Source organism: Schistocerca gregaria, chromosome 1 (genome assembly GCF_023897955.1).
Source record: "Schistocerca gregaria isolate iqSchGreg1 chromosome 1, iqSchGreg1.2, whole genome shotgun sequence".
Taxonomy (NCBI): Eukaryota; Metazoa; Arthropoda; class Insecta; order Orthoptera; family Acrididae; genus Schistocerca; species Schistocerca gregaria.
The window spans coordinates 1,194,053,143-1,194,080,302 of NC_064920.1; the positions used below are offsets into that span (position 1 = coordinate 1,194,053,143).

The window sequence follows — 27,160 nt, forward strand, 5'->3', positions numbered from 1 at the left end:
GGATGGTGACTGGACTGTCTGCGAAGGTATCTATCCATGTGAGTGGGCTTTCTACAGACTTTGTACCCTAAATTTCTGTCTGATTTTCTACGTGCCTATATATCCAAAAATGACATTTGACTTCTTTCTCTTTTCCATAGTGAACTTTATAAAATAGTTAGCATCATTCAGAAAATTTACATCTTCCTTAGAGATCTTTTTCTCCACGAGGCTATATAAAGTGTACCGAAACGAACATGACGGTTTTTCTTCACCGTCTGAAGGGCTGTTTCTTCAATTATTTCCTTATAACAACAACTGCGCTGAATGGGTTCCCCATAGTAACACCATCAGTTTGCTAATAAAATTTCTTGTCCCTTTGTCTGAAATAAGGCAAATACCGCCATCTCTTCCTCATTACAACCTCCATAACACACGTCGGTGAAAATGTGCTATCCTTAGGTAGCACGGTGATGACGTCACGAACCGAACGTTACGTGGATAATTATGAACGTTTCAGCTGAACTTGTGTAAGTTTGAAACTGTGCCACCTACAACCTTTGGTGATGTCTCGAGCATTAGAATACAGAACTTTAGGTAGAAAATATGACTTGAACCGTGGCCTAACGCCCATAAAACTAAAGTCACCAAGGACGCACGGTTTAAATTTAACAACCACAGATTCGAGAGATGACGACTAAAACTTTCTAACGGAGAGCCTTGAAAGGCACGGATAGTTCACAATCTTTGATAGGACACCAAAGGACTGACTGAGGAAAGTGTGGACCAATCTCTGAGGAGAGATGGTGCAACCACTAACAAAAGCTACACGCTAGTAGTCCATTACCCGCAGGAAACATTTCGCCTTCACTAATGTGCTCCAAACGAGCCAGCTTTTTGCCTCTCACTACCTCGACGAGGTGTAGACCGGAGTGCCTTCCCTTGTGAGGCATTATCGCTGTACAACCGCGCACGAGCTGGCTTCAGGTCCTTCGTAGGCGGTCCACAGAATGCGCCCCTTGCGGCTGGGAAGACTTGGCGGCTGCAGCCGACGCTGATTGTGACGTCAGGGTAGACAATGGCGGCCGCAGTTAGGACCACAAAGCCGGCTTAATCGGCGCGCGAGGCCGCTCTGTCATCTGCCGCCCAATATCGAAAACGCCGCGAGAGCCCGCAGCCCGAAACCAACCGCATTACAACTTTACAAACCGTATTATTTTACACAAACTCCGAGAGCGGCGCCGATTTTCATAACAAAGGGCTGGCGTCCCGGAGGACGCGCCCGCCGGCAACGTCATTACGGGGCTTATTAGTGCACTCCACTCCACTCCAGCCGAGGCAGAGAGCAGGAGCCGGCAGTCGCGGACGCGAGCCGCCTCAGTCGCGGCGACCTGTCACGGCAGCACCGTTCGCTCCGCCACCATTCTGGTTTCCCGGCCGATATTCGGTAAGACATGCAGGAAATTACTGCTTGGGGCAAGAACTTGAAACTCGATGTGTCACCACTGATGTAATGAACACGCCTACACATCTGACTATAACAAACCAACCAATACGAAGACTTGAACGCCACGTTTTTGGCTTTGTTTTAATTAGGAGAATTTGGTCCTTCGGAAAACAACTCGGGTTGTAACGACGATGTTTAGTCATAACGCAATAAAAGAAAGATTTGCCGCAAAGGAAACTTAACCTTTATCCTAAAAATAACTTCTATAGAGAACACGATACACTGTACGAGGGAAAATATAACAACTGACAACGCTGCACAAAATTAAAATCAAAATGTTCTGCAAAAAGTGACGCGACACCGACGACTGGTATCTCAAATTGCTCTATAGCTTTCGAAGTTCGTCCCAAATGCTACCAAAAGCTGATAAAAGTTCCTATGTGTCAGCTGAGCATGAACATATGCAGTGGCCCCAATCAAACGGATCAGTACGTTTGGATCAGAGATGGATCAAGCGGCCGTAATTGGACTACTGCAGAGGGCTATCACTGTCCCTCAACAGTGATGCACCCTTCTCAAGTATCACAACCGATTATGTCGTCCGCGACGGCGAGTGTTGATCAGAGAAGTGTCCCAGGGAAGTGCAATAGGACCGCTGTTATTTTCTGTATACATAAATGATCCGGACAGCGTGGGCACAAATCTGTTGTCTGCTGATGATGTGGTGGTGGACGAGAAGGTGCCTACGATGAGTGACTCTAGGGCGATGGAAAAAACACAGCTTAGCCTCAGTGCACACGTAACAGGTGGCGTGGCGGGGAGGTGGTGTCTTGAGCCACCCCCAAGCTCACAAACACTACAAAGCACACAGAGGTGGCGATCTGAAGTGACGCGTAGCGGTGACGTCCAAGGACCGCATTGCTGCCTCTGCTCTCGTGTGAAGTGTGGTACCGCACGCTTTGAATGGATAATGATACTGAACTTCATGACAGCTACCACCTGTGAGAATTTGTTGTTTCAGACATAACTGAAAGCATAAAACAGGTTCATCTGATAAAATCAATTCTTATCAGAAACAATTTATTTCAGCGCTTGGCTAAAGTTAAGCACCTAAACCATCATCTGGAACATTACCGCAAATAAAATTTTATACATATGAGTGTTTAATGAATTCAGTAGCTATTATGAAATGAAATGCGACAGAGCTTTAGGAAGCATGTGGAGAGACTTTCCTTAACAGATCTTGGAGATGGCTGTTGTGGTAGCAATTAATCGTTTGTTTTCTTTCCTATTACGGTATTGCTGCATTGAAGTATTGAGAATGTTCCATCACAAAGCGGAAAAACTTGGTGTAACATGTAAATACCTAAAAACGTAACATCAATTTTCGAAAGGTTGCAACACAGTTGTGAATTAATAGTTCTAATTTTTATGTTAAAGTACCAAATGAGCATTCTGCTGATTTTCGTCCTCTTAAAAGTTAATATTGAGTATTCTTAGCCCATTTGTAAATAGATATCACGAGACTGATTTCATTACGCTTCTGTGAAGGGTGAATAGCCTCATCTACCACGGAACAGAAACGAATCTGTTATGAATTAATGCTATGAAATGCTCGCCTATCGATGGTGAGTCCATACTCACCTACAGGTATTAGACAATGAAGTGGAAACACCGCAAAAATGTACGCCTGAACATAAATGCAGGTGGCTAGCCAAACCAGCAGGCTTCACTATTGCGCTTGATCACGAACGACACCGTGCAGTGTCCTCAATACGTTTCAAGTGTCAGTGGTGATCAGAACAGCGTTCCGTGCAGTTGTGGGACCATTATGTCGGAGGTAAGTGAATTCCATCTTGGGCAAACTGTTGGTAGTTTTATGGTGGTGTGTAAGTAGGCTGTTTAGGTTTTTTTATTGGTAACGCCACATAGCGCTCTGTATGAAAATCACTGGCTGTGCTGTGTGCAGTCTGTGGCTGGTTCGCATTGTTGTCTGCCATTGTAGTGTACAGCGCGCAGCGTTGCGCAGTTGGAGGTGAGCCGCCAGCAGTGGTGGACGTGGGGAGAGAGATGGCGGAGTTTTGAAATTTGTAAGACTGGATGTCATGAACTGCTATATATATTATGACTATTAAGGTAAATACATTGTTTGTTCTCTAGTTCATGACATCCAGTCTTACAATTACGAGTTGTGACTCGTAATTGACGCTGGTGAAGTCTGTCATCGTATCAGTATGCTGTGCGGTCACTAACGTCCACAAGGTAGACAAATAATTCTTTTCCATCGAATTTCTTTCTGAGTAGCAACGTCGGGCCTGCTACCAGAACTAAATCAGTGCCCCCACACTTCTGCGGCGTCAGTGGTGCTGCACCTCACACACACTAATTACATGCCACGCAAATCACTCATGCGGCGTTGACCAGCAGGTCCTACCTATACGTTTAAATGTGTAAGTACCATACTTTCTCACCGTGTGAAAACTTCTGCCCAGGAAATTTTTTGTTGAAGAGAGTGTATATCGACATGGACTTAGCGAATACGACAAGTGTTGCAGGAAGCTAGGCTATTCCTCTGCTGGAACAGAACAAACAGTCTCTCTCGTAGCCCAACGATTATCTCGGGATTCTACCCTTACATGAAAGTTTTCTCCTTGACCTTTAACTCGAGCACAAGTGGTGGCTCTTCTTGTGGGCGTAGAGTACAAAGTTCGCAGAACACGACTCCCGGTCTCGGCAAGTTGTTTATATACAGTGAGGAGATCTGCCCGGCGAGAGAGCTGTGGGCTAAAGCTGGGGGCTGTGCGCTGCCTGCGCGCTTGGGCTCGCCGCCCCAGCAGCCATTTATGGGGTCCAGCCGGGCATCCGCAGTTCCGGCGCTTCCGCACAGTCATTGAGTCATCACCAGCCGGCAGCCGGCAGCCCGCACTCTGATTCACCCGCTGCTCTCTCGGCCACTTCCTGCAGACCACACGCCGGCGAACCTCAGGCGCGCTCTCAGTTCACACGCATCATCCCGACGTAATACTTTGTATGCAACGAATGAATTTGATTTCTAGGCCGCAGTAAATAGCGAACAATCGTATCGGTTAACTATCTTAAACCGCTTTCAAAGCACTGTCTGCATAGGGACAAAGCATAAATGTGGTACAAAGGTATGGCAGCATCTACACTACTGGCCATTAAAATTGCTGCACCACGAAGATGACGTGCTACAGACGCGAAATTTAACCGACAGGAAGAAGGTGCTGTGATATGCAAATGATTAGAGTTTCAGAGCATTCACACAAGGTTGGCGCCGGAGGTCACACCTACAACGTGCTGACATGAGGAAAGTTTCCAACCGATTTCTCATACACAAACAGCAGTTGACCGACGTTGCCTGGCGAAACGTTGTTGTGGTGCCTCGTGTAAGGAGGAGAAATGCGTACCATCACGTTTCCCACTTTGATAAAGGTCGAATTGTAGCCTATCGCCTTTGCGATTTATCGTCTCGCGACATTGCTGCTCGCGTTGGTCGAGATCCAATGACTGGAATCGGTGAGTTCAGGACGGTAATACAGAACGGCGCGCTGGATCCCAACGACCTCGTATCACTAGCAGTCGAGATGACAGGCATCTTATCCGCATGACTGTTACGGAGCGGGCAGACACGTCTCGATCCCTGAGTCAACAGATGGGGGCAATTGCAAGATAACAACCATCTGCACGAACAGTTCGACGACGTTTGCAGTAGCATGGACTATCAACTCGGACACCATGGCTGCGGTTTCCCTTGTCGCTGCATGGTGTACTCAACGACGAACCTGGGTGCACGAGTAGCAAAACGTAATTTTTTCCGATGAATCCAGGTTCTGTTTACAGCATCATCATGGTCGCATCCGTGTTCGGCGACATCGCGGTGAACGCACATAGGAAGCACGTATTCGTCATCGCCCTACTGGCGTATCACCCGGCGTGATGGTATGGGATGCCATTGGTTGCACGTCTAGGTCACCTCTTGTTCGCATGGACGGCACTTCGAACAGTAGACGTTACATTTCAGATGTGTTACGACCCGTGGCTCTACCCTTCATTCGATCCTTGCGAAACCCTACATTTCAGCAGGATAATGCACGACCGTATGTTGCAGGCCCTGTACGGGCGTTTCTGGATACATAAAATGTTCGACTGCTGCCCTGGTCAGCACATTCTCCAGATCTCTCACCAACTGAAAACGTCTGGTCAATGGTGGCCGAGCAACTGGCTCGTCACAATACGCCAGTCACTACTCTTGATGACCGGTGATATCGTGTTGAAGCTGCATGGGCAGCTGTAGATGTACACGCCATACAATGCCATCAATGCCCAGGCGTATCAAGGCCGTTATTACGGCCAGAGGTGGTTGTTCTGGGTACTGATTTCTCAGGATCTATGCACCCAAATTGCGTGAAAATGTAATCACATGTCAGTTCTAGTATAATATATCTGTCCAATGAATACCCGTTTATCATCTGCATTTCTTCTTGGTGTAGCAGTTTTAATGGCCAGTTGTGTATTCTTACACCTGCTAAAATTATTGGCTGTTAAGCAGTCTCTACTATCCACTGGTAAACTTCGACGTTTCGCAAAGCACAAGGAGTGTCAGCAGTATTCAAATAGAGACATGTGCGATAAGGAAGAGAGAGAGAGAAAGAAAGAGAGCGAGAGAGAGAGAGAGAGAAAGAGAGAGAGAAACGGAGGAGGAGTGGCGGGTCATCTTAAAACATTTACCCGGTAAATCCAGAACACCATTCAAACAATTCAATCCATTATGTCCTAAACAGGTTCGTTGCTCACGTAATCATTATTGGATGACGTAGAAGGGCAATTACTTCTGAATAATGAAGTCGTAATATCCGCATGTGCGTTACTCCAGATTTCTGTGATTATTCAGGCCATAAGGTTTTTCTGCACCTGTCCGTGAAATGCTGTGACCTCCACGATGGCTGTGAATATTTGGTACGCTCTTTTTCTAGGCACATACGCAGTACATAATCCTATCCGACGATCACGTAATGCGCCAGAAGATGACGAGAAAGACATTCATTGAAACTTCGCGGAAGTTCCACGCAGCCACCTGGCCGAAAGCAAGAGAAGATCTCATCGGCTCCTGTACTGGTTTCTAAGACCACGCTTATGATACTGAAGCGCAAGGTATTCGTGGTGAAGAAGCACGTACATAAAAAAGGGACACAAAACATGGAACTTGCTGCTTATCAGATATATATCAAGAGCAGATCAATGTCGACGGAAGAAAATGCTGGCAAAACACCGAGATCTCCGGCATTTATGAAATATTCAAGAGGCTGGCAAAAGAAACTTCGGGGAATCTGAGCGGAGAATCTTCTTGTTTGGTGTTTCTTTAGAGCGCAAGACACAGGCTGACTTTTCCTTGTGAAGCGCACGGCGTTCGATCGAGCCAGAACTTACTGAATACTTCAGGAGATGATTCGGAGAACTTTCGAGTTATCATGACTAGTGAACAGCCACAGTAGACGCCACTGTCATTAACAGGACGTGCTGAGGAATAATCGACTACTTCCACATATAGGCCGTGATTAGAAATGTTTCCGTTATTACAAAAGAAGATACAATTAAAGCCGAACTGTCGCATTATAACACAACCCTCGTGCATCGCTATAGTTGGAGTCAGAAACGATGGCGGTCGTGTGTAGGCTAGTTCTGCGCACTTCCATCTCCGGCAGCCAATGAACGTTCTGTAGTGTTCTTATCGCCCTGTCCAGTAGGAGCGTTAAACGTGATCGTAGCGAATTATTTAGTGAATTTTTATTTCATTCGTTGCGAGTTATTACAGCTGATGGTGGGGGTAAGCGATAAATTTTACACAAGTACGTGAGAGATGTTATTTGCAGGAGACACGCTTACATCAAGCGCATGGCGCGTTTACGCACGAACCGCAACTGTCGTTCGGAAACGGCAACTTTGCAAGCCCCGTCCATTTGTCGACCTGCGCGAACCGGCATCGTTCGTGGTCCGGACTATAACGCCTCCCAAATACAAGGTGCGATATAGGAAACAACACAAACAGAGCTCACAAAGGGCTGAAAGACCACACGGCACGGCACTAAACGTGATAATAAGCTGCGGTGACCTATTCACAAACGTGATATGAACATACAGAGTGGCAATTTTTTAGCTATGTGAAAAAAAAGTAAATTAATTCCAAACTACGGATGTGTGTGACGTCCTTAGGTTAGTTAGGTTTAAGCAGTTCTAAGTTCAAGGGGACTGATGACCTCAGAAGTAAAGTCCCATCGTCCTCAGAGCCATTTGATCCCTGCTAGCACTGAGTGCTTCGCCTCAGTGAACACTAGAGTGAAAAAGATTGCCTACAACCCCCCCCCCCCCCCAAAGCCCTCCTAACGCCCCACCTCCCCACCCCATCCCCCCCACTCCCCGTCATTTCATCATCCGCTTTGCCGTTATGGTTGTCAGATTTAGCAGCATCTAACGGAAGAAAGTTGGCACAGTTGCGGGTGCTCGTGATGGGATTCCGGGCAGACTGGGGCCATTTGGAAGCGTAACAGGTATCAACAAAGGAATCGGCGCTGCGGCAGTCGGCTGCAGCAGGGTAGTACTGCAAGGGCCCGTGTACAGCGGACGGCGGCACTGGCCTCTGCATTATTAACGACGGCCTCGTGGCTCAAACAAACCGTACATTGTTGGCGCCTGCCATCTCGCCGATATCCACTCAGGCCGGGGCTGCGGCACTCTGGCAAAACACGGCCTTTGTGCGTCGCCGCCGCCGCTCCTACAATGGCCGCAAGCCAGTCCGTGTGCCGCGCTCCAAAAACTCCTCCACTCCACCCGACTCGGCTCGGCGGGAATGCACTTCTACCACCCAACCCCCTCTACTTGTCTCTGAAAGGAGACAGGCGGCGCTAAAGCCGACCAACACGAGGCTGGGTTGTCACTTCGCTAAAAGAAAGTCTGTGATGTACTAACCTATCGAGTATTCTGTTCTGAACTGTGACGAAAATTTGTTGTCTTACGTGATATACTAATACAATGAGCGAAGACGTACTGCTGCAAACAAAGTCTACCTGGCTCGATAGTCTGTGATAACAGTAGGATAGATTTCTGCGCTCCCTTCGGCGTAGTTCTTTCCCCATCATGACATTCATTGTAGATGAATGTAGGGAATGTTAGTTGCAGCAGTGTGCGACAGGAACGACGGAAACGCTAAACAAAGATTTAAGGAAGACAAAAGAAATTAAGGACACTAGATGAGAAACTAGTGATAGCCAGACTACTACGCGAACTAGTCAAAAGTTTGGGAGATGCCAGAACGGAAATTAAAAGTGTACAGGTAGCACTTCACCACGCCCCACATCGACAGTTAAGTACAACAGCAGTTTGATTAGGATTACAGCAACCACAACCACAAAAAGAAATTCGAACAGGGTTACGAACGTTGTACCTCTACTAAAACGTAATATGCCATTTTTACATCGCGTTTCTTCGGCTAAGATTTGTTCAGATCAGACTAGGGTAAACATTAACATATTTTCCAGTAGCGGTTTTAAACTCTCGATACCAGTGTCCCACAATTCATCCATATCCAGTCAAACGGAAACTTTTTAATAAGTGAGTCCAGTTTCAAACTAGCCAAAAAAATCGAAACACCAGAATACAAAATGGTAATACCAACGCCACAACCACACTTTTAGCTGGTTGGTAATCACCGGATTTCTTTCATGATATCACCAGAAATTGTAGAAATTAATTGCTACAACAATGCAACATTTACAGGTATGATAAAATTAGAATTCCGACAGAGTGGGTTACTAGTTAATGAAACCAAGTGTGATATAGGTGGACAGCAGTTTTTTCGCCTTCCTGCTACAATTACATGTATCACGATAATTACAGGAACTCGACAGATGATGTATTGGCCCGCTGTCCTTCCACAGGTTCTCATTTAAGTTACCCGAGAATTTCTGTTACCCTGTCGCAAAAGTGATACTGACCTGTTCTGGTAATAGCGGCGCGCCTCTGCATTTGTTTTATGTCTCCTGTAATGAATACGCCTAATGACTGCAAACACTGCAATCATTTTCTTACGTTAGAATTGCTGGGGCAAGTGTCGTGTATGTGAGTTTTTGTTTACAGATGAAGTGCACTTTGAAAGGGACCCTCCAACAAATCAAAGTTTCCGTTCGGCTTCCCTAATAGTGAAATTATGTGATCGTCCCATCTGGTATGGGTTCTTACCCCTAAATACTAACACGATGTGGCGTGTTCGAAATACTGCACACAAAAGTCGTAACCTATTTCCACTAGGTTTCTTTCTCTTTGTCACGGGCATTACATTACGTTTCCCATTTTTAAACAGAGCACCTAGTGGAAGCCGTGTCCAATCATTTCTGCTTTCTCTTCCGCCGGCGAACACGACAGCATCGTCGCCACACTCTCTGCTGAGGTTAAGCTAAAGCGCCAGACGAGTAGAGCGACCCGGCGGGGGGAGGAGGAAGGAAAAAGGAAAAATAGGGGCCGCGTGGTGGCCACAAGTGGCGCTCATTGTGGGAAGGCAAGGAGAGAGCGGGGGCCGGCCGGCGTTACGGGCAGCAGCAAGTGCACGCATAAAAATATGATTTACATGCGGTCGGCCGTGGGGTCGCCAAGATGCGCGGAGCGGCGCGCACTGCCGCTATAAAAATTAATTCGCGTTATTCAAATTGAGCAGCATAACGATAATGCGGGCGGCTTCCGGCCGTGTGCGGAGGCGGCGGGGGCGGACCCGGGGCGCCTGCCCCCGGCGGGGGTCCGCGCTCTCAGCGCCACGGCCGGAATAAAAAGAGCATTACCGGCGCCGGCGCCGGCGCTGGTGATTGCGTTAGGAGCAGGAAGGAAGGCCGGCGGGGGGCGGCGGGGGCGGCGGGGGCGGCGCCGGGGCCCGGCCGGCCGCACTCCCTGCCGCACGGTTCTTCTCCAGGCTGCGACTCGCGCTACAACTGACCCGCCGCCACACGCCTTCCCGACGCGTGATTGTCGAAACCACGCCTTCTGGCCTGGGACACACGTTCCTTCAAATGGCTCTGACCACTATAGGACTTACCATCGATGGTCATCAGTCCCCACACACTTTCCTTCAAGTTCCCCTTAAGAATTTAACCACACTGGCAAATGAGAGGATTTATGCAGATAAACCGACATCTGCATCTCACCTTCCAAACGTTTCCCAATGCGTGGCAGAAGGTATTCTTAATGCACCTTACATTAATAACCTCTCATTTGCCTAATTTTAGCTGCCGGGCTCTGAAGACTATTCCTGGTTTCTGTCGTGAAACATCAGTCTTGAAGCCTTCTAAAGATGACATCGCAACATCTAGGCCATCTTCGAGTGCGTATTTCTCTAACACGATGTGAGCCGTCAAACAACGCTGCCAACATTCGCACTACCCTTCTGTACTTACGCTCGGTCTCCTGCGCCGTCTCCACATGACGGGCATCCCACACAAGTGAATAATATTGACGCATGGGCCGCACAAGTGTTTTATGTCCAATCTCTTTTGTACACAAACCGAACAGCAGTTTCCTATCACCCTGCCAATGAATCGAAGTTTGTGAATTCGGTTTATCTACAACTGACATACGTAGTTCCACTACATATCCGTATACAATGTTTCATATATTCTTCATTGATATGACCATCTCTATTTGTGACTCATTACTTCTATAGTCGCCGGCCGCGGTGGCCCAGCGGTTCATGGCTCTTCAGTCCGGAACCGCGCGACTGCTACGCTCGCAGGTTCGAATGCTGCCTCGGGCATGGATGTGTGTGATGTCCTTAGGTTAGTTAGGTTTAAGTACTTCTAAGGTCTAGGGGACTGATGAACTCAGATGTTAAGTCCCATAGTGCTCAGAGCCATTTGAACCATTTTTGAACTTCTATAGTCAAATTACATCAACTTACGTGTTTCTCGAAATGAACAGCTTTATATTATGTTGGTGAAGAGGTAATTACAAGTTTTCGCATCAGGTTGATATTATGTCAAAGTCTAATTGATTACTGCCGGAATTTTTACCACGTGCAATTTGCTCATGGCAGTAAATAAGGTGACGTACAACCGAAACAACCCGCTAACTCACCAATGCATAACATGAACAGCAACGGTCCTGTCACTGCGCCTTGGGACGCACCAGATACTGCTCCACTGTCTGCAGAGGACTCCGCCTTGCTCCGTGTAGCCTGCAGCGCAGCGTAGTCCAGAAGGCCGGGAAATCGAGCGGCGTTCCGTGTCCAGCGGGCCCTGAATCTCGAGCGCCGTAAGACGGCAGCCAAGTTTAGTGGTCTCGGAAGCGCGCGCCACTGTGGGCCCCGGCCTGCTGCGCTTCCTGCCCCTGCCGGCCGGCCCCGCCGCAACTCGCGCCGCTGCCAGCTTCCGGAGCGCTCCGTGTCGCCACCAAACTGAGCAAACTGCCTGCGCAGCCGCAGGGCTCCAGCTCCCCCCTAAACACGGCCACTGGCCTTAATTCCAGTATCGCTGTCTTTCTAGGTGCACGGGAAAATCTCCTCACTTGGGCCGAGTCCAGTTCTCAGAGGACTTATTTAGATCAACATATACCCATCAACATCTATCCAGTCGGCTGCTACACAAGTATCACGTCGCTTGGCAGCTTACAATTGTATTAAATACCATTTAAATTTGGACAAATATGCTGCTCAACTGATAAAATGCTCAATCAGCATTTCAAAGATTTGGGAACGAAGTAGCTGGCTATCAGAAGGCCTAAAGGAAAAGGACATCAAGATGTCTTTTATTTCACTTCCTATCAAGGAACGAGTGGTCACCAGACTTAAGGGGGGCTCGGTCTCAGAGGTTCTGGCCAGTCCTGGAGAGGTTAGGACACTGAACTGGAGATAAGTGCCTTTGCGATATCTCAATATTTCTCTTGGCAAATTCTACTTGCGTATCATCGAAGGTCCCTGGACAACGCACCCCATGTGACCTTTAGCAGACGGGAGACGGTGAAAAATGAAAGACGAGTCTCCAACACTCCGGCTGGCTGAGCCAAACGCGGCGGAAGGGCAGACAGGAGCGCAGGTCCAGCAACGACAGACTAGCCCCGCATAGCGCTCGTGGTGGGACAAGGAGGCAGATTCCTTAACAAGAAGCCTCACGCGGCCCCGGACAGGACCGAAGACACGTGTAGCAATCGGTGAATGACTAATCTTGAAAAACAATTAGTTCTAAAATGTTTCTCTGACACTCGTGGAGCCTTGCAGCCCTAGCCATTACGTTTACATGTTACAAAAACCAAACGATACCGTAGCTCTAGTCACCAGTTAAACTCTACGGATGCACACGAGCTGGTTTCCAAGTCAAGAAAACGCACAAGCATTTTCCCAGTGGGACCATAAGAATTTCAGAGGTGTAAACCAGTCTCTATTTTCGGTATTTTTCCCAACACCGAAACAATTCTTTCAACGACGTCTCGTTTGTTCCTAAGCGAGTTGCTCCACCTGATCCGCATTCGAAAGGACGGGTTCCAAATTCCTGCTGTTCGACCACCAACGCTTAGCTTTTCCGCGGATCCCCTAAACAGCTTAAACGAAATTCTGAGATCCTTTCATTGTAGAACACGGTCGATTTCCTTCCCCAGATCGAGCTTTCATGCTGACTCTAATGATCTCGTCGTCGACGAGACGTTAAATTCTAAGGTTTCTCTCTGTGTCAGAGGCAGTATGAAGCACTCACACGGTAACATTGCAGAACAAGTGTTGATGGTGTATGATCGTCGAGGAAAACATCAGACCGTAAGACAGGTTCTTTTTGAATTACTTGAGCCTTGTACTGGAGGCTCTTGCGTCCATTGCGTCCATTGTCCGGTCACGTGCTGAACGTTGGGATATGATTATCATCCTATAATCCATTAAAAATCTCACTCCATATTATTCAATGCAAAGAGAAGAAAAAATATTCACCACAGATTTGACACTGCAGAGTAAATAGTCGTATTGTTCGCTGCACATTCTTTCAATCAAATGGTTCAAATGACTCTGAGCACTATGGAACTTAACTTCTGAGGTCATCAGTCCCCTAGAACTTAGAACTACTTAAACCTAACTAACCTAAGGACATCACACACATCCATGCCCGAGGCAGGATTCGAACCTACGACCGTAGCAGTCGCGCGGTTCCATACTGTAGCGCCTAGAACCGCTCGGTCATCCCGGCCGGCAAACCTTTTTTCGTGACAGAATATCGCGTTCTACTCGCCTTTCTATCGCCGTTTAGGTGTGAATATTCTAACAGCTACAAGGTGAAACACAGCCAAACCCCTGGCAGACAATGTGGCAAACCAAATTGCTCTGCACACATGTCTCTCCTTTTATGTGCAACAAAACTTTAATGGCAATAACACAAATCAATAAGTGTTTCTGTTTTTACATAAAAGAAACGCCTTTTGCTCATCGTATCCATATAAACTCCCGACATAACGCAGATGATATCATAATTACATAGTGATTGAGCGATGCAAGCCGGACAATAACCAGTGCGGCTTATGACGTTTATCTCTCAATTGCAACTAACTGTTGCTGGCTGTCGAAGAACAAGAAACGCGTCAGAACCGGTCAGGCAATTTTTCGTTAGCCCTTTAAATTCCTTTATTCTCTTACGCTGTTTGTCTTACAACAGTTTTTCGTACAACTGCTACATTAGTAATGTGCATGCTCTCATATTGTGTCGTACAATTTCGTAAGTACGGTGTCGGTTAGGGAAGAAGCAGATTGTTTCAAGATATAAAGAGTCAAGTGATGTAATGAAGAGAGTGATAAACTCAGATTGTGTGGAGAGGAAGCGCGGCGGTGCGTATGTTTGATGATTCACGTGGCGGTCGGGACGCTGTCGGCGGGTCGCAAAATTGATGACAAGGGATGATGACACGAGGCCATCAGCGGCGGGTTTCACGGCTCGGCGCGCTCCATCATTAAGCCATCAGACGCTGCAGCTCCAGGGGCCGACTCCAGACAAAACGCTGGACACGGGGACGCGCCGCAATAGCAGCTGCTACAACTTTGAGCTGCCGCCTCCCACACAGCCTCACAGGCAGAGAGTGGGAGGGGGGAGAGAGAATGAGAGACAGAGCGTAGGAGGCTGAGAGGAGGGGGGCGACGTGTACTACGTAGCGGGAGGAAGAAATCTGTCGTTACAGCGTAGTAGAAGACTGATGTTGCGGGCACACATTGTGATCCGTGCCGTTCAGCCACTCATCTTGTTGGCGCCTCTTCGAAGTGGTATGCATTCCGACTGCACCTTCGCATTTGGTTCAGGAACAGCTGCGTAAGGCTGAAGGCTCTTTAATTTCGTGGACAAGTTCATACGGTTTTCGGCAACTAAAACTAGGTCGCACAGGAGCACATAATTTTCTTATGTCGGTATCTACTATATCAGCCGAGATACTGAGACAGTGCATGTTTTTAAACGTATTATTCTGTCATCTTCCGGGCGTGCATCCAGCACAGCAACACACGATTTTAAAGACTTTTTAATGTAATTTTTAACAACATTCGAAAGCTCTCAGATTGGAAATGTTCCAACGCTGACATTAACAAGTGGTATATCAACAGCTATATTAAAAAGCGTGTACGACAGGATGCGGTCTTTCGCCCCTATCGTTGAATCTATACATCGATAGAAACAATTGCGGAAATAAAAGAAAGGTTCAAGAGTGTAATTAAAATTCAAGGTGAAATGATATTAATGATAACGTTTGGCTGATGATATACTTATCATCAGTGAAAGTAAAGAAGAATTACAGGATCTGCTGAATGGAACGATCAGTCTAATGAGTACAGAATGTGGACGGGAGTAAATCGAAGAAGACGAAAGTAATGAGAAGTAGCAGAAATGAGAAGTAGCAGAAATGAGAACAGTAACAAACTTAACATAAGGATTGGTGATCTTGAAGTAGATCAAGTTAAGGAATTCTGTTACCTAGGCAGCAAAATAACCAACGACGGACGGAGTAAGGGGGACGTAAAAAGTAGACCAGCACTGCCAAAAAGGGCATTTCTTGTCAAGAGAGGTCTACTAATATCAAACATAGGCCTTAATTTGAGGAAGAAATTCTTGAGAATGTACATTTTGAGCACAGCTTTTTATGCCAGTGAAACTGGGAAAACTGAAAAAGAGGAGAATCGAAGCACTTAGATGTGGTGCTGCAGAAGAATGTTGAAAATCAGGTGGACTGACAAGGTATGGAATGAAGACGTTCTACGCAGAATTTTCGAGGAAAGAAATATACGGAAAACACTGACAAGAAGAAGGGATAGGATGGGAGGACATGTGTAAAGGAAAAGAAATCTATGTACTCATTCTCGACAAGTTTCGATATCTGGAATTGTCAACTGAATAAAAAATGCATTTTGTTTTACGTGACTAATCCTGTATATTCGCTGATGAAATGCGTCTTTATCAAACAGTTACAGTTATATATGAATAGCAATGTCTCCAGATAAAGTACTGGAAGAAAAAAAATCGTCATGACACACTATTTAAACATTTCGGCGGCTGCTCGAAAACTACTAAAAGTCCTTGATAATTTACCCAGAAATGTCTGATAGAACCCTAGTCTCAAATGTCTATTAATTAAAATGGGTAATATGGAGTATATAAGAGTAAGTTATTTATTTTGTTATTAAGTTTGAAGTAATACCCGAAGACTGCAGTCGGTGGACTGACTGACGAACAAGACTAGATATTGAGATGCAGGACTCAGCAACTGCTGTAACGAACGCAGCAGCTTATGATGATGATGATAATGACATGTGTGTTTCGCTAGAAACACGAATAGCGTCAGAGGCTAATAGTGGTGTTTTATAAATTTAAACCGTTTTGTTATTTAATGTTGTTATAACCACAAATAAATCGCAAATACGAAAACCTGTAAACCGACACGTTCCTCATAATTACCGTAGATTTTGTGCAAGCGGTGTATGGAACATCTGGTGAACAAATTAGTGAGTATTTCTTTCTTGTGGCGCTTACAGAGACAGATCTCGAGGTATGTAAAGCAGCTTCGCTATGTAGTTCAGAGTCTCCCCGTATTCATTTTGTTTACTGGCATCGTAATAAAAGGAAGCTGTCTGATGCGGTTATTTAAAGACTGGCTCATCAGCTTTCGGGATAATGGGCACAGAAAACACGAAACCGCGAAGTCTGCAGTGTACTGCGAGTTGACTAACAGCGGAAATCTGTCGCGGAATTTTCGAGCCCGGCCTTAGCTGACTACAACTGAGCGAGTAGCGGCTACGGCCGTTGTGTGGACGCCGGCAGAAGAGTTGCGGATGGGCACAGCAGCTCAGCGTGGGAGTGAGGTGGCGGATGTGCGCCGCAGCAGTCGGGCGGACTCCTTTCTCGATGCCCTTTAACAACAGGGGGGTAAATGGTACAGGACTATGAATCTGTTCGCAGAAGACGCAGTTATAAACAGGGAGGTGACGTCGTTACAAACTTCTTCCAGAATGCAGAGAGATTTGCAAATGATGCACACATTAACAGCTGACTTTGAAGATAAAGAAACGTCGGCGATCGGTCACTGGATTCAACTAGAAACATCAAATACTTAGTAGTTACTGACCGGAGTGATTTAGATTGAACGCCAACACAAACACAGCCGTTGGGAACGCAGACCGAAGAGTCCTAAAGAGTAATTTACGCACTATAAACGTCGGTTATAAATACCCGCAAGGGTAGCCGAGAACATAGCCGACACGGTAGCTCAGCGTGCTCAGTCAGAGGGTTAGCTACCCTCTGTAATAAAAAACCGAGTGAACGGATCAACAAAGAACCTGAACGGCTGTCGTCGGACGTCCGCCACGAACAAGTTCATCGACAATATAGAGCAAAACCACATTAAAAAAAAGAGCGCTGAGGCGCTGCTTCCTGGACTCGGGTAGGCGCGCCGGCACCAGATCGAATCCGCCCGGCAGATTAACGACGAGAGCCGGTGCGCCGGCCAGCCTGGATGTGGTTTTTAGGCGTTTTCCACATCCCGCTAGGTGAATACCGGGCTGGTCCCCACGTTCCGCCTCAGTTACACGCGTCGCAAACATTTGAAACACGTTCGCACTATTTCACGATTTACACTAGATGCAGACAGCTGGGGTACACTGACTCCATCCCTGAGGGTACGGGGTGGCGGCAGGAAGGGCATCCGGCGACCCCGAAAACTAACTTTGCCAAATTCGTTCTAACGACGCCGACCCTGCGCTCGCTGCGGGACTATGGCGCAAGCTAAAGAAGAAGGAGGAATGTCGGTTATAAATGCCTCGCTCGAACAATTCCTGTGTTTTATTCGCCAGTGTGGCATCAGTAAGTAGTTTGACTGGTGAAATAGATAAGGCCGGCCGGAGTGGCCAAGCGCTTCAGTCGGGAACCGCGCGACCGCTACGGTGGCACGTTCGAATCCTGCCTCGGGCATGGATGTGTGTTAGGCTTAAGTAGTTCCAAGTTCTAGGGGACTGATGGCCTCAGATGTTAAGTCCCACAGTGCTCAGAGCCATTTGAACTATTTTCAAATAGATAAATAAGATACTAAAAAAGGCTACACGGTTCGCCACGAGTTGTTTTGTCGGTGGAAGAGAGTCTCGGATACGCTCAACAAACTGGTGTGGGACACGTTAGAAGGGTAACGTCGTGCATCGCGGAGACGAAACAGCGAAGCTCCACATTCTAGAACGGGCCACATTATGTCTTCCAAAAAGTACCTCGCGTAATGAGCTCGATGTTAAAACTCTGTATGGGGCCGAGTTCGTCCTTCCCACTTAACGCGAATGGAACAGGAAGGGGAAAAAGATGCTGTAGAACTGTGAACCCCCTGCGACGCAGCGTGACGTGGCTCGCCGAGCGCAGTACGAGGCAGACTGCGCCCGCTGTTAGAGTGAGCTCGTGGAACGCGCGGCCGAAAGTGGCTCGCCGCACGCCTGCAGTGGAGCGGGTGCTCGCATGCAGGCAGGGTGAGGGTGGGTGGGTGGCGGCCGCGTGGCCCACAATGGCCGATCCATCATCGTGGCTAAAAAGAGGCGCCCGGGAGCGGCGAGCGGCGCGTGGCGCGACACACAATTCGCATCAGCCGCCGCCGCCGCCCTTTGTGGCCGGCCGTGCATTTACATCTGGAGCGAAGACGGCCACGCGCTTTCTTCATTTGCCGCACCACACTGGCTGACACTCCACTTTATCCCCGAGCAGGAAAACTGATGCGGGTGGTGTGTCATGGTGGCCCCAAATCGCCCTCGTAGAAAAACAATAGCGTAGTTCCTCAGGGGACAGTTCTCGGACCACCCCCACTTGCTGTTCGTACAAGTAGCGAGCGAGGTGGTGCATTTGTAGAAGGCAGGAGGACTATGAGACGTCTCCACGACTTCGTACTGCCTTTGCAATACTTGTGAATCTAAATTTCCGCTTAGGTGCGAACTGTGTGAGGTCTGCTCCTCACTGTGTGCCGTCCACTGGTAATTCGATAAATACTGAGTGAAATACAGTGTAAAGTGTTAGACTAAAAAGAGCCGTGTGACAGAGACAGTAACATCACAGAACGCTGAAAGTAAATACGACGTTATTATAAACCATCTCTTTTATGTGTTAACTTTTGTTCATTCTGATTTGGCTGCTGCGCTCGAGAGAGAGAGAGGAGAGAGAGAGAGAGAGAGAGAGAGAGAGAGAGAGAGAGCATCTCTGTACTAGCATATCTCATTAAACGGTGGAATTATCGTCTTGTTGAAGCTGTATCTGTCATGTAAGCGCGGATAATATATCTACTGTTAATTTCAAGTTTTTATGGTTTTCTTTACCTTCACTTTCCTCCTGCGATGTGCAACTGGATAATAAGAAATTTTCTAGCTTTGCAAAGCTCTGCCGCTACAGCATTGTTGGTTAGCTACCGTCAGCCGCCATTACGCCACAACAACTTAACTGCAAATATTACGGGCTTTATTCATTAAATGAAGAAGCGATATTAATGTTATTTAAGAGAACAATGAGATGCAGTGCCGTGGCTCCGATTACGTCTCATACGTTACGTCCTTCATCCCCAGCTGGTGAGGAAGTCGTCCTTGGCAGATTACCTGGCACTGATGAGCGCTCAAGTAGAAAGAGCGTCCGCGGCGTCCAGGTGTCCAGAAGCGCAGTGGCGGCGGGGCAGCGCCCAGCGTCCAGAAGGCAGCCGGGACCGCTTTTGTGGCCGGCCCAGCACAATACACCGGGGCCAGGTGCGGCCGCTGCCTTATGGACTCCTCCCGACTCACTCCATTCGCACCCTCGCGCCGCCCTCACAATGGGCCAACCCCCCCGTCCTCTCGCTGCCCCGTCTGACTTCTGCCGCCGGACTCTACACTTGGAGTAGCTGTCCGGATCCCAGAACGCGAGCCGTAATCTACTACCTCTGGGATCAAACCAATTCCAGGGCAGCACACTCGCTAACCGGATGCAGGCGGAGAAACGTATCCTGACTGCTTAGGCCTCCGACACGTACTACCACTCGCATTCCAAGCGCGAGGCACCTCACCACTCTTTTGTGGCCAGATACACCCCTCTGCAGAAAAACCCCAGTGCCTTTTTTAAGCATACTGTTCGTAAACTTACAGAGTAAAACAGTCTAGAAACAAGACTGTACACTGTAACCAGTCACAATTTATTTCACAAAGACTCCTTTCGAGTTATAGAAAACATGTACCTGAGAGGCTTCAAGCGACATTAAACTGTCACTGGTTACCGTGTACAGTCTGATTTTCTATAGTGTTCTCCCACTCAGTCCTGCTATGTGTACTCTCAAAATCACTGCCTGTAGTAAACAGAATGTCATTCGAAGAGATTCGCAGAAGCTGACTTCATTTCCACGGTCACAATATCGTTTCTTGCGCAAGTAACATATGCGACATCTACTAACGCCTTAGTGTAAATACAGTTCTCTCAGTGACAACTCCTTGTACAGGAAGAGCAGAATAGCAGTCAGAAGATGCATTTACAACAAAATAATGCCGAAATGTTCAGTTGTACTATATACGATCAAGTAAATTCAACGAAGAACCAATCACAAGTGGCCAAATGCGTCAAGCGGAAATGTTATAACTGAAAGTATCTGTTCGACGCGAGTTTTCGCATTGGTACCATCACCACAACGTATAGATCTACTTACATTTCCGAACCGTAATTACAGTCTGCAATGTGGAGTCAGTGAAACTACAATTCCAGTACCTACGATGTAGAACCGCAGTTTAGCGTCAGTCAGCCGTTCACCTCAGTAATTGTTTCTTTCGACAGCTCCAGTCGCGAAGAATGAGCTTCATTAACGCCCAACACAGTTGTAACTGGTAAACGCGCCCCTATTGACACAGGGAGCAAAGTGTAAAATGTTGAAGGTCCTTGTATTAAAGCTAGAAATATGCAGGAATAGTGGAGATTTTGATGGATTTTCGCATACCATATCGCTCACACTATAGTAAAAGCCATGACGAACAGCTGAGTTACACGTGTATCTTTGTCTTACATCAACAGCAGGACAGACGGACAGAGAAGATAAATCACAAGACAGACTTGCATTCAACAAGAGACATAACTTCTTCCTCCTTTTCACGCTCATATTAACGTGTCATACGTTGGTGGCGCAGAACTTCACGGCAGCGCAGCGTGGTGTTTCCACTCTGCTCGTATCACAACGAATATTACGGAGAGCGTCCCTTACAGCTCCGGCATAGGATGAGCAAGAGTTTCTAGTTGAGATTCATGATAAGTTTCCCTATCTCACGTTAGTCAATGTATACTCAGATCTTTAGGATTCTTTGGTTCTTGATTTAGACAAACAGTCACTACAATCGTCATATAGTCAGATTACGATACATTTCAGAGAAAGGAAATTATTAAACTATTCCAACCAGTCGACTAACTTTGACAACTGGTAGTCTTAGTTTTATAATTCTCACCAGAAAGTATGCCTCTGTAACGTTGATACTTTCACAATTGTTTACCATGCACAATTCGAATTCATTAACGACTCTAAGAGTGGGTGCCCTGTACGATATACACTATGTGATCAAAAGCATCCGTAAACCTGGCTGAAAATGACTTACAACTTCGTGGCGCCCTCCATCGGTAATGCTGGAATTCAACATGGTATTGACCCACCCTTAGCCTTACTAACGGCTTCCACTCTCGCAGGCATACGTTCAGTCAGGTGATGGAAGGTTTCTTGTGGAATGGCAGCCCATTCTTCACGGAGTGCTGCACAGAGGAGACGTATCGATGTCGGTCGGTGAGCCCTGGCACGGCGTCGGCGTTCCAAAACATCCCAAAAGTGTTCTATAGGGTTTAGGTCAAGACTTTGTGCAGGCCAGTTTATTACAGGGATGTCACTGTCGTGTAACCACTCCGCCACAGGCCGTGCATTATGAACAGGTGCTCGATCGTGTTGAAAGATGCAATCGCCATCCCCGAATGACTCTTCAACAATGGGAACCAAGAAGGTGCTTGAAACAGCAATGTAGGCCTGTGATGTGGTAGTGCCACGCAAAACAACAAGGGCTGCAAGCCCTCTCCATGAAACACATGACCACACCATAACACCACCGCCTCCGAATTTTACTGTTGACACTACACACGCTGGCAGATGAAGTTCACCGGGCATTCGCCGTAACCACACCCTGCCATCGGATCGCCACATTGTGTACCGTGATTCTCCACTTCAAACAACGTTTTTCCACTGTTCAATCGTCCAACGTTTACGCTCCTTACACCAAGCGAGGCGTCGTTTGGCATTTACCACCATGACGTGTGGCTTATGAGTAACTGCTCGAACATGAAATCCATATTTTCTCACCTCCTGCCTAACTGTCATAGTACGTGCAGTGGATCCTGATGCAGATTGGAGTGCCTGTGTGGTGGTCTGGATAGATGCCTGCCTATTTCATATTATGACCCTTTTCAACTGTCGCCGGTCTGTGGCAGTCAACAGACGAGGTCGGCCTGTACACTTTTGTGCTGTACATGTCCCTTCACGTTTCCACTCCGGTACCACATCGGAAACAGTAGACCTAGGGATACTTAGGAGTGTGGAAATCTCGCTTACAGATGTATGACCCAATGACACCCAATCACCTGACCACGTTCGAAATTCGTTAGTTCCGTAGGGTGTCCCATTCTGCCCTCTCACGAAGTCTAATGACTATTCAGGTCGCTGATACAGAGTACATGACAGTAGGTGGCAGCACAATGCACCTAATTTGAAAAGTATGTTTTTGGGAGTGTCCGGATGCTTCTGATCACATAGTGAAAATTAGAATGGGGTGCAGAAATCTGAGAGTATCGTGCTTATAACTATGTGGTCGTCAAACGTTGTATCTTTGGGGGTTTATATACAAGTGCTAATTTTTAAAGTTTTTTGATTTGCTGTTTCCTATTCCCCCAGCATTCTGTGTTTCTTTATTTTCGTCGGATCATTGCACACCTCTGTACCGAATTTGCCTTGAAATCCTAATTTTACGGCTTTCCTTCTGAAAACTTTTTTTCTACTGCTTCTTCTTCTTCTTCTCCTGTAATATGCTATATCTATAAATCCTTCTTAACTTTTAAGATCCAGCTAATTGTTAATATCTACTGCGAGAGACACTCGAATGTCGAAAAAAATCAGTCTTCTTTGTCTTATGATTTCAGTACGAATATTTCATCAATGCTGTTTATTTTCTAGGCTCCTATGCATCTTATTAAACTAAAATGTCCCTCATAACTCTTCTCTTCAAGACTTCTAGTTTGTCCTACTTACTATAAAGTGCTAGACAAGCGTATGCGTAGAGTCGCTCCAGTTCCACTTTGTAAATTTTCTTCGTTATTCCCCATGCTCTTCCCAGTTGCGTAGTCTTACACCTGCGGCAGGACTTTCTATTCAGTTTTCTTCAATTATCTTAGGCAAATATTTAACAAGTACAAGGACTTTTGCGTTCATAGCAGACGGCGTTGGCGAAATGAACGCTCAACTCCCAACCGCAGCGCTCAGTGTGATGCAGTAATCTGTCCTCACTCTCAGGCACACACCTACTGCCAGCCGGTAAGCGGAATGTTGCGGCGGCTGGCAGCAGACGGGGTAACAGGCGAGAGCCAGAGGGGCAGGTATCGGCGGCGGAATCAATCACCCGCGGCTCTCCTAATTGCCGTCCTCCAGCGGCAGGTATTTAGCGCTGGGCGGGCCGCTCTATCAACACGGCATTCGTCTCGGGCAGGCGGCGAGGCGCTCGCAGCGCATCATTAAAATATTGCCCGCGTATGCCGCCCTGTGTACACTCGGCGGGTACCGCTCGTTCCGGACAACGAGGCGGCGAGCGTCGACGCGCCCGTCTCTCTCTTTTTCCTGGAGGTGTTCCTTTCCCGTGCCCGATTCGCCACGGTTGTTTATGCCGGGGTACGCTCCCTGCGCTGTCGCAACTGGCCCACCGCACCGCTGTGGGCTGATCACCAGTGCCGGCCGGTGTGATCGAGCGGTTCTACGCGTTTCAGTCTGGAAGCGCGCGACCGCTACGGTCGCAGGTTCGAATCCTGCCTCGGGCATGGATGTGTGTGATGTCCTTTGGTTAGTTAGGTTTAAGTAGTTCTAAGTTCTAGGGGACTGATGACCTCAGATGTTAAGTCCCATAGTGCTCAGAGCTATTTGAACCCTATTTTGGTCCGATCGGATTAGTGAAGGATGGGGGAAGGAAGTCGGTCATGCCTTTGCAAAGGAACCATCCCGGCATTTGCCCAAAGCGATTTAGGGAAATCACGGAAAAACTAAATCAGAACGGGCCGGACGCAGCCAACTGAGTCGATGGAATCGAATTGGAGGCAGTGAATCAGAAAGCAAGAACAGAACTATAAGATACCCCCCCCCCCCCCCCATTTCACTCAATCTGTACGTAGAGCTAGTAGTAAAGAAAATGAAGGAGGAATCGGGAAGGGAATTAAAGTTCAGATAGAAATAATAAAAACTTTTACGTTAATCGGTGTCGTAATTCTATCAGAGGCGGGAAAGGAGTTCAAAGACCAATTGAACGAAAAGAATAATCTTGTAAAGAGGTAGTACGATGAATTTTAATTAAAGTAAAGCTATGGTAATGAAATGTCGAATTGCGTCCGGCAATGCTGGGGCAATTAGATTAGGAAATAAGACGTTACAAGTATTACATGAATTTTGCTGTTTGTTAAGAAAAATAACTGATTAAGGAAGAAGCAAAGAGGATACGAATAGAAAGAAAAACTCTTCAAAAACCAGAAAAACGATAACACTCTGTGCAAATTGAAGTGCTAAGAAGCCTTTTCTGAAAGTATTTGACTCGAGTGTCGGCTTCTTGGAATTGACAGAGGAACGTAAAAGTACATCCGAGAAGTGAATAATAACTTTTGAAATGTGGTACTATACATGACTGCAGATTCTAGATGGGCAGGTCGGATAAATAATGAAGAGGTACTGAATTGAATGGAAGAATAAATAGCTTTAAATAGCTTTATAGCTTAATGATTACAAGAGGGCCGGCCGGGGTGGCCGAGCGGTTCTAGGCGCTACAGTCTGGAACCGCGCGACCGCTACGGTCGCAGGTTCGAATCCTGCCTCGGGCATGGATGTTTGTGATGTCCTTAGGTTAGTTACGTTTAAGTAGTTCTAAGTTCTAGAGGACTGATGACCTTAGAAGTTAAGTCCCATAGTGCTCTGAACCATTTGATTACAAGACGGGATATTTTGGTAGGACACACTGTGGCCGCAGAGAGTTAGTATGTAACTGAGGGGATCTTACGCGGTAAAAATAGTAGAGGGAGACCAAGGCTTCATTGTAGTAAGCAGTTTCGTACGGATACAGGTTGTAGCAGTTACGCAGAGACGAAGACACTTGTGCAGGATAGACTAGCGTAGACAGCTGCTTCAAAGCAGGCTTTGCTCTGAGGTTTAGAACATCAACGGCGAGACTGTTACCTTCACCACGTTCTTCCAGGTGTCTGCCTGTCAAGTAAATTAGACGCATTGACACACAGGAAATTCTGCTGACGCGAGGTCGCCGTGAGACGTCAGGAGGAGCGCCCGACCCTCCCTGTACGGCCTCCGATTCTCGAGTTCACTTCGGCCCGCCGATCGCTTTCCGCGGCCACGGCGGAGAGACTGTACCGCTGCGGCCAGCGCGTGCCTCTCACAGCTAGTATCGGATGGGATGGGATGGGATGGGACGGGACGCGACGGGATAGGTGTTAATCTGGCGAGCCATTAATTTAGCCGCGCCGTAATCAGCATCTGGAATAATACGGCGGCGCAGATGGCCGCTCTGAGATACTCGATGTTCGCAGATTCTAAATTACGAGAGGCACGAACTGAATAGCCATTCCTCTTTGTTCTTGTCGATTAATGTGATACAGCGATAGCGGCTCCCCCGGGCCTCTACACGGGCCGGGCTATTTTCGGACTTGTGTACATCAGCACCGCAGCAGCTGCGTTGGTTTTCCTGAGAACACGCTGCAGCGACGTCCACCTTAGCGTAGGAGGCCCTATGAGAATAGCACGGCCCTGTCTCACCGTGCAGGAACCGTCCTGCCAAGCAAACAATTACGTGTCTTTTCTTCTTCCCTCGTCTGTCAGGGAATAGCGCAACTTATGAAGAGGAATCGCCTTTCTTTTATGTGAAGGAAAGGAGTCGCTCACTGCCACCGTGGATGAAAAATCTATACTTTCGTCTGTAGTGAAACGTGACAATCACGAAACAGCAAAATTATGGGATGAGCCCATAGGTTTTCCAAGTCAGTATGGTAAAAAAATAAAATCGTATACGCTCAGGTTGAACGTTTCCTTATCAGCAGCGTGTTATTTTACTTTTTGCGAGAGATATATTGAAAGAACTGCAGTGACCACATAATCGTACATAGCATGCATACACTTTTACATATATTGAAACGTCCCCTTAGAACAATTATACACGACTGTGCTTAAACTGACACACAATAGTTTTTAGCGCAACGCAATCTGACTTTCAATAATCCCTACAAGAGAATGGCCCTGACTAACATTAACCTATATGTTTCACAAATCACTTACCTCACAAAAATCTTCGTTACTCGAGCTACTGCAATACAGCGAGCGCCACTACTGCCAGCTAAATAAAAGATTCAAACTACGGAAGTCACTAACTACTGATAGGCACAGTTAGCAAATGAAAGATTTTAATAGGGAACAAACAATGTATTTACCGTAATATCATCAGAAGTCATAATATATATAGCAGTTCATGACATCCAGTCATACAAATTACAAAACTCCGCCATCTCTCTCCCCACGTCCATCACTGCTGGCGGCTCACCTTCAACTGCGCAACGCTACGCGCTGTAAGCATTCAGCTGCCTCTGCTCAACACTACAATGGCAGACAACAATGCAAACTAAACACACACTGCGCACAGCACAGCCAGTGACTTTTCATACCGAGCGCTAAGCGGCGTTACCAATAAGAAAACCTAAACAGCCTACTTACAATATCACATATTTGTATATAAAAAACACGAATAATTACACAAAAATACCGAAACTTTTTTAAGTAAGAGGAAAATATAAGAAACAATATTTTCATGATTGTGGAAACATTAAGCATTTAGGAGTAGCAGCAGTTCATTTGGTCCTAGGACACAGGAAGGAATCATCAGCATTCTTATTGAAGGAAACACCTCAGGATCCTCCTCATGCAATCGAGTGA

General features: G+C 47.0%; 1 protein-coding gene across 4 annotated transcripts in view; it reads right to left on the reverse strand.

Moving 5' to 3' along the window:
- LOC126284624 (paired box protein Pax-5) overlaps nucleotides 1-27,160 on the reverse strand; it is a 229,279-nt gene that overhangs the window by 109,191 nt on the left and 92,928 nt on the right. The gene's annotated exons all lie outside the window — the stretch shown is intronic.